The 13336-nt window shown below is 45.1% G+C and overlaps 1 pseudogene; it reads left to right on the plus strand.

Annotated features, from left to right (window-relative positions):
• Positions 1 to 11803, plus strand: part of LOC140915162 (large ribosomal subunit protein bL35m-like) — a 173329-nt pseudogene extending 161526 nt beyond the window's left edge.
• Positions 11804 to 13336: the final 1533 nt, after the last annotated feature.

Here is a 13336-nt window from a genome sequence, read left to right on the forward strand (position 1 = left end):
GAAAGGTTAAAAAACTGGGCATGTTTAGTCTTGAGGAAAGAAGACTGAGGGGAAACCTGACAACAATCTTCCAGTATGTTCAGGGCAATTATAAAGAGGAGTGTGACCAATTGTTCTCTACGTCCACTGAAGGCAGGACAAGAAGTAGTGGGCTTAATCTGTGGCAAGGTAGATTCAGGTTAGATATTAGGAAATACTCTCTAACTATAAGGCTACCTGAGTACTGGAATAGGCGGAAGGGAGGTTGTGGAATCCTGATTCTTGGAGGTTTTTAAGAACTGGTTGGACAAATACCTGTCGGGGATGGGCTAGGTTTACTTGATCCCACCTCAGTGCAGGGGGTTGGACTTGATGACCTCTCGAGGTCCCTGTTAGCCCTACATTTCTATGATTTTATACTGCAGGGAATCTACCTCCACATACATTATCAGGCTGCAAAGTGGCAGAGGAGCACCTCATCAGTGTAGCAACCTGCATGGAACTTGGAAGGAGGAGCGCAGGAGAGGGGAGTTTGGGCAAGGCACCACAAAGTCAGTCTGTGTGCACATGGCTGGAATGCTAGCTGCAGCACCTCTCTAAGTAGTCTCTTAATAAAGACCCAGTTTAGTTTTACAAGCATGGAGGACTCTCATGTTATTACCTAGTACACCGTACATGAAACAAGCTACAGTCACCATCTCCAGCCTCCCCTCTTCTCCAGCCTGATCACCCCTACCAGTTACCCATTTCACCCTGCCATGGAAGTAGCCCTCAGAGGGCTCCATTGCATAAGATGGCATGCTCTCTTCCCCAGGCAGTCTCCATGCCTCCTGAGCCTCTCTCTGCAGTTGACCCCACCACTTCTGCTGCAGGCAGGACCCCCTGTGCCCACAGAGCAGGAGAAAGAGGATTTTCCCCTAACTTCTTATGAGAGACTTGTCCTAGACTGGGCTTCCAGAGCTACAAACAAGTGCATAATTTATTACTATGCTAAGTTCTCATTACCCCTCAGCAGGCCAAGCTTGTAAAAAAAACCCTCTCTCTAGCATATACACTCCCACCTGCTACAGAATTGAAACTGCAGCCCCACTTGGGTGTAGTGTCTTTGAGATCCTCTATAAAGAGCTTTGAGATGAAGCCCTTGATTGGCACACCAAGGTTTGGATGTTGCTAGTTTGCAACAGGTGACTATGCCATATCTCTCCGCGTAAAGCATGGCTAATGGGCTAGTCCCACAGACACATGACACGGAAACTACCTACAGTACATGGCTATCTTGTCCCTCCCTCAGCCAATACAGGATTGTCCCCTGGAGCATATCCAACAAGGCTTTTCTAAGGCCAGTTGTCTCAAACAATGGAGCTGCTAGCACCTCCTTTTGGGAAACCCTTCACCTCTCAATAGGCCTCACCCTTACAAACCATTTCTAACATTTAGTCTAAATATTCTTTTGCTTAGCCAAACAGAATTGTGACAAAGTGAAGCAGCCACCCAGAAAGGGTTAAGGGATCCATGCCTATCACATGGCTGGGCAGGGCATATAAGAAAGAGGAGGGTGGGCCAAAGGGGCTGAGATGAAGGATATCTTTGCACCTGGGTAGTGGAGCCAAGAGAAAATCCGACGGAGACTGTAACCAGCTCAGTTGTGTTATGGCAAACAATACCCTGTGCGACTGAAGCAGGAGCCTTTAAAAGACTAGGGTGAGGTGTTTGCTTCTCTTCCTGGGGTGGTGAAACAGCCCACCAGCTTACAAGAATCTTCTAAAGTTTCCAAAGCTCCTGCGCTAAAGCAAGGAGGGATGCAGAGGACTCCAGCCAGCCCTGTACTTGTCACTTGTCACACATTCTAACTGCAAGGGCATTAATACAATGATGGAGTTCCCACTCTCCTATGACATTACTGCAGACATTAGCCGCTCTGGCTGTTCAGCTCTCACTCTCCCATGGAAACCTTGTGCTCTGGGAATGGTTCTACCTGACCCTTGTGTGCTAAAGCAGCAGTGTCAGTAACACAGAGCATCAGCGACATGCTTTCAGCCAATTGTACTTGGAGTTTTTAAGGCCATGTTTTATTTTCTAATTAAACTGAAAGAAAAGGAATTGGCTAACAGTCTAAAAGATTTGCAAGCTACATATATTTCAGGAAATGACTCGTGTTCCCACCAGCGTAGCTCATCAGCCCCAGCCCGGGCTGCAGATTGTGGGACTAATAGATTTGTAACAGTGATAACTAACATAAGGCTGTTCCAGTTACATACTTACTGTGGTTCCTCGACGGCTTTTCCGCAACATGACTGTATTAAAGTGCTTTTTATTTAATCATTTCTGCCCACAAATCCTCTAGCCCATTAACCTCCAGAATAATTCATCAAGGCAAGGCCACATGTCTCTCACGTTTATTTATATCCTTGGAAAACTCAACGAGACAGGAAGATTTCCACACAAAACAGGGAGTCAGATCTTCAGCGATCATGAAACAGTGTAGCTCCACTTCAACTGAGGAACCAGCCTTGTATCTATAACACAACAAGAGCCAAATAAAATATAGAATGATTTCTTTATAGTCTCATTGCCTGTTAATGATGATCCATATGGTACTTTATTACATGAGAAGGGAGGGAAGAACACAGATGACAAATGGCAGTTGGATACAGAGGGTTGGCTCTAAAGCCCACTGAAATCAATGGAAACAATCCCATTGACTTCAATGTGCTTTGGATCAGGGCACAGGGCAATGCACAGATCCAAGACATCCTTTATCAGATATAACACTGGCACTGAGTTGATTGAAGTCACAATAGAGATTTTTTTGCCACCTTTAAACCCCTAACATTGTCACCAAACAGACAAGTGTTTGGTTCTGGCAAACAAGAGCAGAGAACGCGCCTATAGCCTGTGCACTCTGGCTCCCCCCAGTTGAACACCTACCACCCAAACCAGATCAGCCCTGGACTCTATGGCGTTGCCTTAATTGACCCCACACTGGAGTTGGCTGGTCTGAAGATGTGATCATCAAATGGGGCCGTATCACAGCCCCCAGTACCTGTGCTTGTCTGCGACAGAAAGCCTCAAAACATGAAGCTTCTGCTGCAATGCCAGCTTCTTGGGCATTAATGCCCTTCCAGTGACCAAGCAGAGTGCAATGATCAGGCAATCACAGGTGCACGGATGTGGCAGGAAGCAGTATGACGACAGGACAAGAAGGGGATGATCAGGGCTGGGGCAGCTATTGCAATGAAGTAAAAGAAAGCGGGTCATGTTTGGTAGCTTTATTCTATTTGGGGATGATGTTTTAGCAGTGCGCTTTCCTGTTACAATCATATTCACCAGTGGGGCTGGGGTGATCCATATCTGTAAAATAAAAGAATACAGCCTAAGTAGTCTACAGTAGCAATGCCCTGCTCACTCCTAGTTGCACTGCCAAGGCCTTGATCCTGAAATGAGATGTGCTAGCTCAGAACCTTCTACCATACGGAGTCCCAGTGATCATTCCTCTCCCACTTTCATGTTTACACCTTTCAAATATTTTTAGGCTGTTATCATTTCCCCACGCACACCCAAGCACACATTGTGATCTCTGAGCTACCCTTCACTGATTGAGTCTTTCTACATAAATCACTTTCTCCAGCCACATGATCATTTGGCTGCTCTTCCCCCAACTTCCTCCCATTTGTCATTAGCTACTGGTAATGTGGCTGAGATCACGACATCACCACAGAGGCCACGGAACAGCCCAAAATACGGCAGCAGCTGCTGCTATATGAGTGTCTGTATCTTTCATGCCATTCTCCAGTACTCTTTATGAGGCTGCCCAGTCATTTGACAGTTGCCACCTGCTCAGTGTCCCATCTGGACTGGTTAATACTGATCTGGTTGTAATTTGGAGCTGGGGGCTTCTTCATGGTAATGGTCAGGAACTTAGTTTTATCCAGATTAATAACCAGAACAATCCATGTGGCTTCTTGACCAACCAGACTGACCCTCAGCTGCTGCAATTCACCAAACTGAGGGACATCATAACATCAGGCTTGCCATGAAGCTGCAAATCTATAGTACCACGATGATACCAACTTTACTACACAGAATTAAAACATGGGCACTGAGGAGTGCTGAAGAACACAGGATTTACTTTTTCAGTTCTCATTGTCTTCATCAGTTACTCCATAGCAAGTGGCCAGACAAGTTCAGAAAACAGTATTTTCAAAAATCAGTCAGCCTCACCTCAGTCTCTGGAAAAATCATGGAGCAGGTCCTCAAGGAATCCATTTTGAAGCACTTGGAGGAGAGGAAGGTGATCAGGAACAGTCAACATGGATTCACCAATGGCAAGTCATGTCTGACCAACCTGATTGCCTTCTATGATGAGATAACTGGCTGTGTGGATATGGGGAAAGCAGTAGACGTGATATACCTTGACTTTAGCAAAGCTTTTGATACAGTCTCCCACAGTATTCTTGCCAGCAAGTTAAAGTATGGATTGGATGAATGGACTTATAAGATGGATAGAAAGCTGGCTAAATCATCGGGCTCAACAGGTAGTGATCAATGGCTCGATGTCCAGTTGGCAGCCAGTATCAAGCAGAGTGCCCCAGGGGTCGGTCCTGGGGCGAGTTTTGTTCAACATCTTCATTAATGATCTGGATGATGGGATGGATTGCACCCTCAGGAAGTTCACGGATGACACTAAGCTGTGGGGAGAGGACAATACGCTGGAGGGTAGGGATAGGGTCCAGAGGATTGGGCCAAAAGAAATCTGATGAGGTTCAACAAGGACAAGTGCAGAGTCCTGCACTTAGGATGGAAGAATCCCATAAACTGCTACAGGCTGGGGACCGACTGGCTAAGCGGCAGTTCTGCAAAAAAAGACTTGGGGATTACAGGGGACGAGAAGCTGGATATGAGTCAACAGTGTGCCCTTGTTGCCAAGAAAGCTAACGGCATATTAAGCTGCATTAGTAGGAGCCTTGCCAGCAGATCGAGGGAAGTGATTATTCCCCTCTATTCAGCACTGGTGAGGCTACATCTGGAGTACAGAGTACTGAGTTTTGGGGCCCCCACTACAGAATAGATGTGGACAAATTGGAGGGAGTTCAGCGCAGGGCAACGAAAATTATTAGGGGGTTGGGGCACATGACTTATGAGGAGAGGCTGAGGGAATTGGGCTTATTTAGTCTGCAGAAGAGAAGAGTGAGGAGAGATTTGATAGCAGCCTTCGACTACCTTGGGGGCTGTTACAAATAGGATGGAGCTAGGCTATTCTCAGTGGTGGCAGATGACAGAACAAGAAGCAATGGTCTCAAGTTTCAGTGTGGGAGGTCTAGGTTGGATATTAGGAAAAACTATTTCACTAGGAGGGTGGTGAAGCACTGGAATGGGTTACCTAGGGAGGTGGTGGAATCTCCATCCTTAGAGGTTTTTAAGGTCAGGCTTGACAAAGCCCTGACTGGGATGATTTAGTTGGGGCTGGTCCTGCTTTGAGCAGGGGGTTGGACTAAATGACCTCCTGAGGTCTCTTCCAACCCTATGATTCTATGAAAGCTGAACCCAGTAACTGCCTCCATCAGCACTGGATCAGTTTCAGTGGCTTTCTTAGCATGGACATGGTATTAGAATGACAGGGTGGATGAGGTAATATCTTTTATTGGACCAGTTTCTGTTGGTGAAAGAGACAAGCTGCTCTGTGGGGCTCGAAAGGTTGTTTCACCAACAGAGGTTGGTCCAATAAAAGATATTACCTCACCCCCCTTGTCTCTCTAATATTCTGGGACCAACACAGCTACAACCAAACTGCATATATTATTAGAATGGAAGACCAATGAATTCCAAAGCATGTTTACCAATGAATGCTGCTACATGGCCAGTGATCATATAGGCACCAGAAGCTTTCGGGGCATGATAAGATTCCAGCGATGGACATAAATTGAATGTCCTGCCAGACCACCTTAAGGATCTATCCAGAGATGGATGTGGGTGGCACTCAATCTGCAAGGAAGCCATGTCCCTTGGGGTTTGCCAGGATGAAGGCAATAACTGGTAATGTTGTGCCTGGAACTGAATGCAATATTGCAGTTGTGGATGTATCCGAACCTTGTAGACAGGGACTGTTACCTCCCTACTTCATGATGTGATGCCTGTATAGATGCATCCAAAAATTGCAGTGTTGGGTTTTTGTTGTTGTTGATGGGATTTGTTTGTGGTTTTGTTTGGTTTGGTTTTGGAGTCATATCACACTGCAAACAGATATCTATCGTGTTGTCCACTATTACCAGTAAGTTTCAGAGTAGTAGCCGTGTTAGTCTGTATCCGCAAAAAGAAAAGGAGGACTTGTGGCACCTTAGAGACTAACAAATTTATTTGAGCATAAGCTTTCTAGAGCTACAGCATCCACTGAATGCATCCGATGAAGTGAGCTGTAGCTCACGAAAGCTTATGCTCAAATAAATTTGTTAGTCTCTAAGGTGCCACAAGGCCTCCTGTTCTTATTACCAGTAAGACTCTTTCAATATATGGCAGATGAAATTTTCCATCTAAACTGGTTTTTGGTGGAAAATTGGGTTGCTGACTAAATGAGAATTTTGTGGAAACATCTGCTTTCTGCAGAAAATTTTGACTTTTAATTGAAACCCCCCCAGATGGCAATGTTTTCACGCAGACAAAGATCTGTTTTCTACCAAAAAAAATTTGTTTTGGGGGTTTTCAGGTTTTTGGCCAAAAGTTGAATATTTCTGCAAGAGAAAAAAGAACCATTTTCCATCTCTCACCCTAGACTCCCAAATTTCTCCTCATGGAGTAGGCCGTGTTGCCCGGATACTGATAAATATGCAGGTGCACATAGAAGGCAGAGTTTATGGCTGGCAGATATCAAATGGCAGTATCCGATTTGTGGGCATAGTTGATAGGTAGCTAAGCAGCTAAGTATCATAAACAGATGTCAACCACTCACATCCATAAACTTTCAGACACCAAATGGATCCTTAATCTTTCCGCATCAGTCAGTCACTTCAACACAAGATCCCCTTTCTTTGTAAAAGCTCCATTATTAAAACGGAGACCAAAAAAGTCAAATATCAATGTAATCAATCCATGGTTCTGGAAAGAAAAAGATATTTTGGTCCAAATCCTTTGGTATAAATCAGCCTAGCACCACTGACATCAATGGATTTACGCCGATTTGCACTAGCTGGGGACCTGGCCCATCATTTTAAAGTCTCAGTCCAGAAACATTTGGCTAACTTGCTATATCAACTGCCAGCATAAAGAGGGACCATCCTCTGGTGGCACAAACTGATTATTCCTCCTTTTTTCTTTCGCTTTAACTTCTCCTCGTCCAAACCTCTGCAACGTCCCTATTATTAGATTCAGTAGATGACAGTTATGAGTTTGTTACTGGTGAACAAGGTGAGAGGCTGGCTGGTTGGAAGATGCACAACACCATCCGAAGGCCCAGCAATATCTCACACTTCTCTCCACCTCTGACCTCGAGTGCTTCCCACCACCAAGAGCTATGCATAGGGCAGCTCTCTCACAACTGGGGCCTAACCACAGGTTAGCGCTTTACTCTTCATCAGTTATTAAAACAGTCTCCATACATGACAGCTCTTGCCTCTGAGAAATGCAATCCCATATCTCTGTGGCCTCCAGGGGTTACGGAGGGTGGTGTGTAACCATGGAAACAATGTTGTAAAACGGCATGGGAGTTGACGTATAATAAAGTGCTACTGCCGTGCAACACCTGAGCAGAACCCTTCAGGAGGAATAATTATGGCTATGCTTGTAACGAGTTTAAGCAGCGTTGTCCTGCATGGAAAGCAAATCTCCTTCTGGAGTTCGGTGGGATGTGACATACTGGTCAATTTTCCAACATCTTTCTCAAGAGGGAAAATGATAGAGAGATGGACAGACAAACTAGGGATGGCTCCACACTCCGAGCCACCACCAAGTTCAGGAATGTTTAGTTTGGATTCATCAATTTGGTTCAATCTATTTGACAAAATGCAAAATATGGATTTGCGCTCAGTCTGGATTCTGATTCTCCCTCCCCAAAGAGCGGGGCAGGTTGGTTCAGTTCAAACTCTAAGAGACACAGGCAGACGCATGTAACTACAAGCACTGAGCATTTTCTAATATATCATTATGAACTGTTCAAAACAGCAGATCTACCCAGAATGCCTTGTGCCCCTGCCCGTTGGCTGAACAATGTACCTTTTAGATCTCAAGGTGCAGGATCCTAAACTGCCTTTCTCATGGTTTACTTCACAGCTTCTTTGATCCCCTTAATCACTTCCTCCCAATTCTCCTTCAAACCTAGCCATAAGAGGAGGAATTCCCAATTCACACTACAGCTAGTCCCAGATCTGCATTCTGACTAGGCAGGGGGAGGCCTGCCAGATGGCAGTGAGCAGGGAGGGAGATGTTGCCATCCACATGCAGGGACTAGGATTTTCAGTAAAAATAAGGAACAGCCCAAAATCCATAGTCAGGCAAGGTGGGGCCCTCCCACAGCAAAAGGGGAAGACTAGCTGGCTAAAACAGAATGAATGAAAGCAGAATGTTGTTATTATTTATCCTAAGGCAGTGCCTACAGGCATAGTCAGGACCAGGGTCACATTATTCTAGGTGCTGTACACACATACAGCAAGAACATCCCTGCCCCACAGAGTTTACAGTCTTACTAAAAAATTCACAGACTCTAGCAGTCTAGTTGCAGCAAACAATTTAAAGCTCAGGATGACATCTGAGCTGACTGGGAGCTCCTCAAGACAAGGCATGAAGACTCAACAGCGAGGAGCTCAACTATGAGCTCTGCTTATCACATCTGCACTCCACTGGCAACCACAGAGCACAGACTAAATTTCCCAAACCCCATCTCAGCATGCTCTGAGCTCAGTGTAAATCCTGGCATGGGTTCTCCAGGGGTCATTCTCTGGTTGTTCCAAAATCCTGGTCAGGGGGTGTGAAGGTGGCTCCTTCATGACTGGTTGTATTTACGTACCAAGGTAAGTGCCTTATAAATGCCTACAATAAGGGACGGATAGATATCCGCACAAGATTTCCTCTTCTCTTTCAGCTAGCAACATCTGGGAACTGTCCAGCAATAGGTATGGCAACAATTAGATGGTAAATGGAAAAACTTGTAGCACCATTTTAAGGGCTAAATACCGAATTCCCTATTTGTTTTCTGCTGAGACACTCCTGTTGATCCCAGAAGGGACCTGGTGAGGGCAAAGGGCTGTAACTGTGGTAGCCCTTGACTAGGAGATGGAAGGTTCTCTCACCTTCATTGTACAGCCACAATCTTGGCCTAAGACCTTTAAAATCAGGGATACCTGCATTATTCCTGCCCTTGCTGCACCTGATGACTCTGAAAGAAGAAGAGGTGAGGCTAATGCAACGTGGCCCTGCTCTGGTTTCCGTCGTTCTCTTCCACCGCACATGGGGCATCATAATCCCTTGTGGCTAAGCGGAATGATAGACTCCAGGTCTGTCAATCCAGCACTAACACAAAGCTTCTTTAAACACTAGCCTCTCTAGCAACAAGTGATGTCTGCCCCATTCCAGGTGGGTGCTTCAGCCCCTCACGCAAATAGTAAATGTGCACTATTGCAACAGTCCGCAACATGCAAATGTAGGGACTGTGCTCTCCAAACCAGGGTTGTCAAATGGAACTCTCCAGCAGCTCCACATTCTTCCTGTAATCAGACTCGTAATTAGTGGAAGGAGAGTGCTCTGAGGCAACTATCATCTGATAATTAATACACAATGGAAGTTAGAGTGAGGGGAGGGAAAGAACTGAAATGCTACTGAAGTCCTGTAAATTGTAAGAGGTAGGATTGCCATTACGCTTTCCTTCCAAGCCCATGAAATTGGTAGCACGCAATCGTCATTCATCAACAGCTCACCCAGGAAAAGCAACCTGTTCCATTTGCACTTCAGAGATGAGGCACACCGTGATGGAAATGTTCACGCATTGCCACAATTCTCAGTGGCATCACACGCACACATCCACCCACCCCCATGCACATGGAAAATTTAATACCGGTTGACTATAGATTTCCAGTGGTTTTTGTGGATTTATTATTTGTAATAACTACAAAACTCTATTCCTTTCCTACTCAAGAGGTAAACTGATTTCCTGTCTGGATGGAATTGTTCCATAAAACCTTAGAAGCTTGTACATTCTTTATAAAAACATAAGTGAAAAATGCCATTGCTTTAGTATCCACAAAATACCTCCCAACCCACTACAATAAAATTCTCCCCCACTTCTCAACCCACTCAGAGTCCATTCATGCCACTGCACCTCCAGGAAGACTGGGAGACCAGATAAACCTTGTAGAAAACCCTTCAGGTTGAAATCCAGGCTCTGCTGGAAGAAGAGGTTAAAATGCTTCACTAGCAATGCCCTGTTTAAACCATAGGGTTGTCAGACCAAGTGCCTAGGCTAATCACACCTCTTGTGGCCTCACAGAAGGAGACAGGCTGAAGGATAGGCTTGTGTTTAAGGCACTGGAGAGGGACTGAGGAGATCCGAGTTTAATTCCTGGCTCTGCCACAGAGTTCTTGTGTGACCTTGGGCAAGTCAATTAGTGTCTCTGTCTCCCATCAGTAAACTAAAGCTAACTGCAGTGTTATGAGGGTAAATTCATTAATGTTTGAAAGACATTCATATCCTATGGCTATAAGGGCCATAAAATCACCTAGACAGGAGGTCTGAAAAATAAACAGGACTTCATGCCCTTTCGGAACTTTATAGATTTTTACTTATAAAACCCCTTATTTTTTCACCTTTTCTTTGGCATCTATCTAGATGCTTTCTTCCAAGGACTGAACTATCTATCTATTTATTCAGGCATTTATATCATGCCTCTGACCAAGATATCTAAGCTCCGAGGACTTGCAAAGGGCTTTACAAACTTACATTAACTCATTTTCCCATCTTCCCTGGGAGCTAGGTCAGTATCATCACTGCCATTTAGAGATGGGGAAACTGAGGCAGAGAGAGGTTAAAGTATCTGGCCCAAGTTCTTGCAGCGAGGAAGTGGCAGTGCCCAACTCTCCTGCTCCAGCCACTAGAAACATGCTCCTTCCACAGTTTTGCAGCTGCTTTCCCTGTTTACCCAGCAGATTACGCAAAGGATTCACGGGTCCTGTAATGGTGTGCTGTCTTTCTGATGCCTCCCCATGCCCCAGCCAGAGGAAGTGGTGATGAAAACACAACGCAGTCCTGTGCTTGTGTCTCTCCATCTCTCTTGCCACACATGTGGCCTGATAATCCCTTTAAAGCCTGGCCAATGTGCTTGGGAAACAAAGAGACATAAATCACCAATATGTATTTCTTTTTAAAGGGTAGCAAAGGAGAGGAGTATTCTGGTGCTTACACTGGGAAGGCTTTATTCCCCCTGCGAGCTTCACATGGCAAGTTAAAGCATCTAATCCCGACTTCGCCTGAGCCTCGCTGACCTCTTTTTGCAAGACGGAGGAGGAGGATTTCTTTAGTTTTTTGGTATTAAAATCCCACAGTGTTATTAAAAGGAATTGTTCAATCCCTTTAATTGGCTCAGAAGATAAATTCTTCCCTCAGCCCAGGGGTCATGGCCATCAGCAGCTATTTATTAGCTGCATTGATTGAGAAGAACAGCCTTTAAATGGAAATAAATTGAATTCTATGGCAAAGAGGATTCCATACCGGCTATTAATGTAAGACAGGGGAGGCTTAGCAATTGCTTGGGTTTTTTTCATTTTTTTTCTCTTTGCAGCTTCCAGATATCCCCAGCTATTCAGCTCCCCGCCACCCACCTGCCCCCTGTCCGATATCCCTCAGTAATCGGGGCAACAACGGGATGCCATTTTATTGCCTTTTATAGCCAGCAAGAGTGAGTAGAAAATCGGGGGTAGGGGGAGAATTAGACTAGCAAGGAATCTCAGAATAATTTGGATCAGGATACTGAGGGAGTGGGGAGCAGGGGAAAAAGGGGAAGAGGAATGCAACACTCCTCCTTCCAGAATCTGCACTAGAAAGAGAGAGTGAATCTCTCATTCTCTCCCCTTCTGGGGCATTTTTATTTGATTTTTGTCTTCACTACTGCTCAGGGATTGTCTTTGCCACCCCCAGCCGTTGCAGAATACATTTCATGGTGCTCGCCTTCATTCCGGAGTTTAATTGCTTGAGATTGTTACTTGTAGGCTGTTAATTTATTAAAACCAGATCTCCCATATTACTCCCAAGCCTGGAAGAATCATTGCATTCCATTAAAGGCAGTGGCGCATGCCGGCTTTTCTTTTTCTCTGGCCACCTCTGTAATTGCAACCTTCCGCTAAGCTGGAAAACTCCCACACACAAGCTAGGCAACCAGCTCCTCCTTGGGGCGGAGTAGGCTTAGGAGTAAGCACAGGGGCCTGTCAAGGTTCCTTCCCCACTCTAAACACTAGGGTACAGATGTGGGGACCTGCATGAAAACCTCCTAAGCTTACTTTTACCAGCTTAGGTTAAAACTTCCCCAAGGTACAAACTATTTTACCCTTTGCCCTTGGACTTTCGCTGCCACCACCAACCGTCTAACACCGGTATTATTATTATTAGGATAGAGTTCGTTTGGAAACGTCTTTCCCCCCAAAATCCTCCCAAATCTTACCCCCTTTTTTTCTGGGGAAGGTTTGATAAAAATCCTCACCAATTTGCATAGGTGACCACAGACCAAAACCTTTGGATCTTAAGAACAATGAAAAAAGCATTCAGTTTCTTAAAAGAAGAATTTTAATAGAAGAAAAAGTAAAAAAGAATCACCTCTGTAAAATCAGGATGGTAAATACCTTACAGGGTAATTATATTCAAAACATAGAGAATCCCTCTAGGCAAAACCTTAAGTTACAAAAAGACACAAAAACAGGCATATCCATTCCATTCAGCGCAGCTTATTTTCTCAGCCATTTAAACAAACAGAATCTAACGCGTATCTAGCTAGATTACTTACTAAGTTCTAAGACTCCATTCCTGTTCTGTCCCTGGCAAAAGCATCACACAGACAGACCCAAACCCTTTGTTTCTCCCCCCCTCCAACTTTGAAAGTATCTTGTCTCCTCATTGGTCATTGTGGTCAGGTGCTAGCGAGATTATCCTATCTTCTTAACCCTTTACAAGTGAAAGGGTTTTTCCTCTGGCCAGGAGGGATTTTAAAGGTGTTTTCCCTTCCCTTTATATTTATGACAGGGCCAAATCCACTTGTGGTGTAAGCAGAGGTAATTCCACTGAGGTCAATGGAGTTGCATCTGCTTGTATTGAGGCCCATCTTGGCCCATGAATTAGCCTTGTCAGTACTTCTTTGGGGGCAGAGGAGCACAGTACCCCACAGTCCAGGTG

This window comes from Lepidochelys kempii, chromosome 7 (assembly GCF_965140285.1).
Source record: "Lepidochelys kempii isolate rLepKem1 chromosome 7, rLepKem1.hap1, whole genome shotgun sequence".
Classification (NCBI taxonomy): Eukaryota; Metazoa; Chordata; order Testudines; family Cheloniidae; genus Lepidochelys; species Lepidochelys kempii.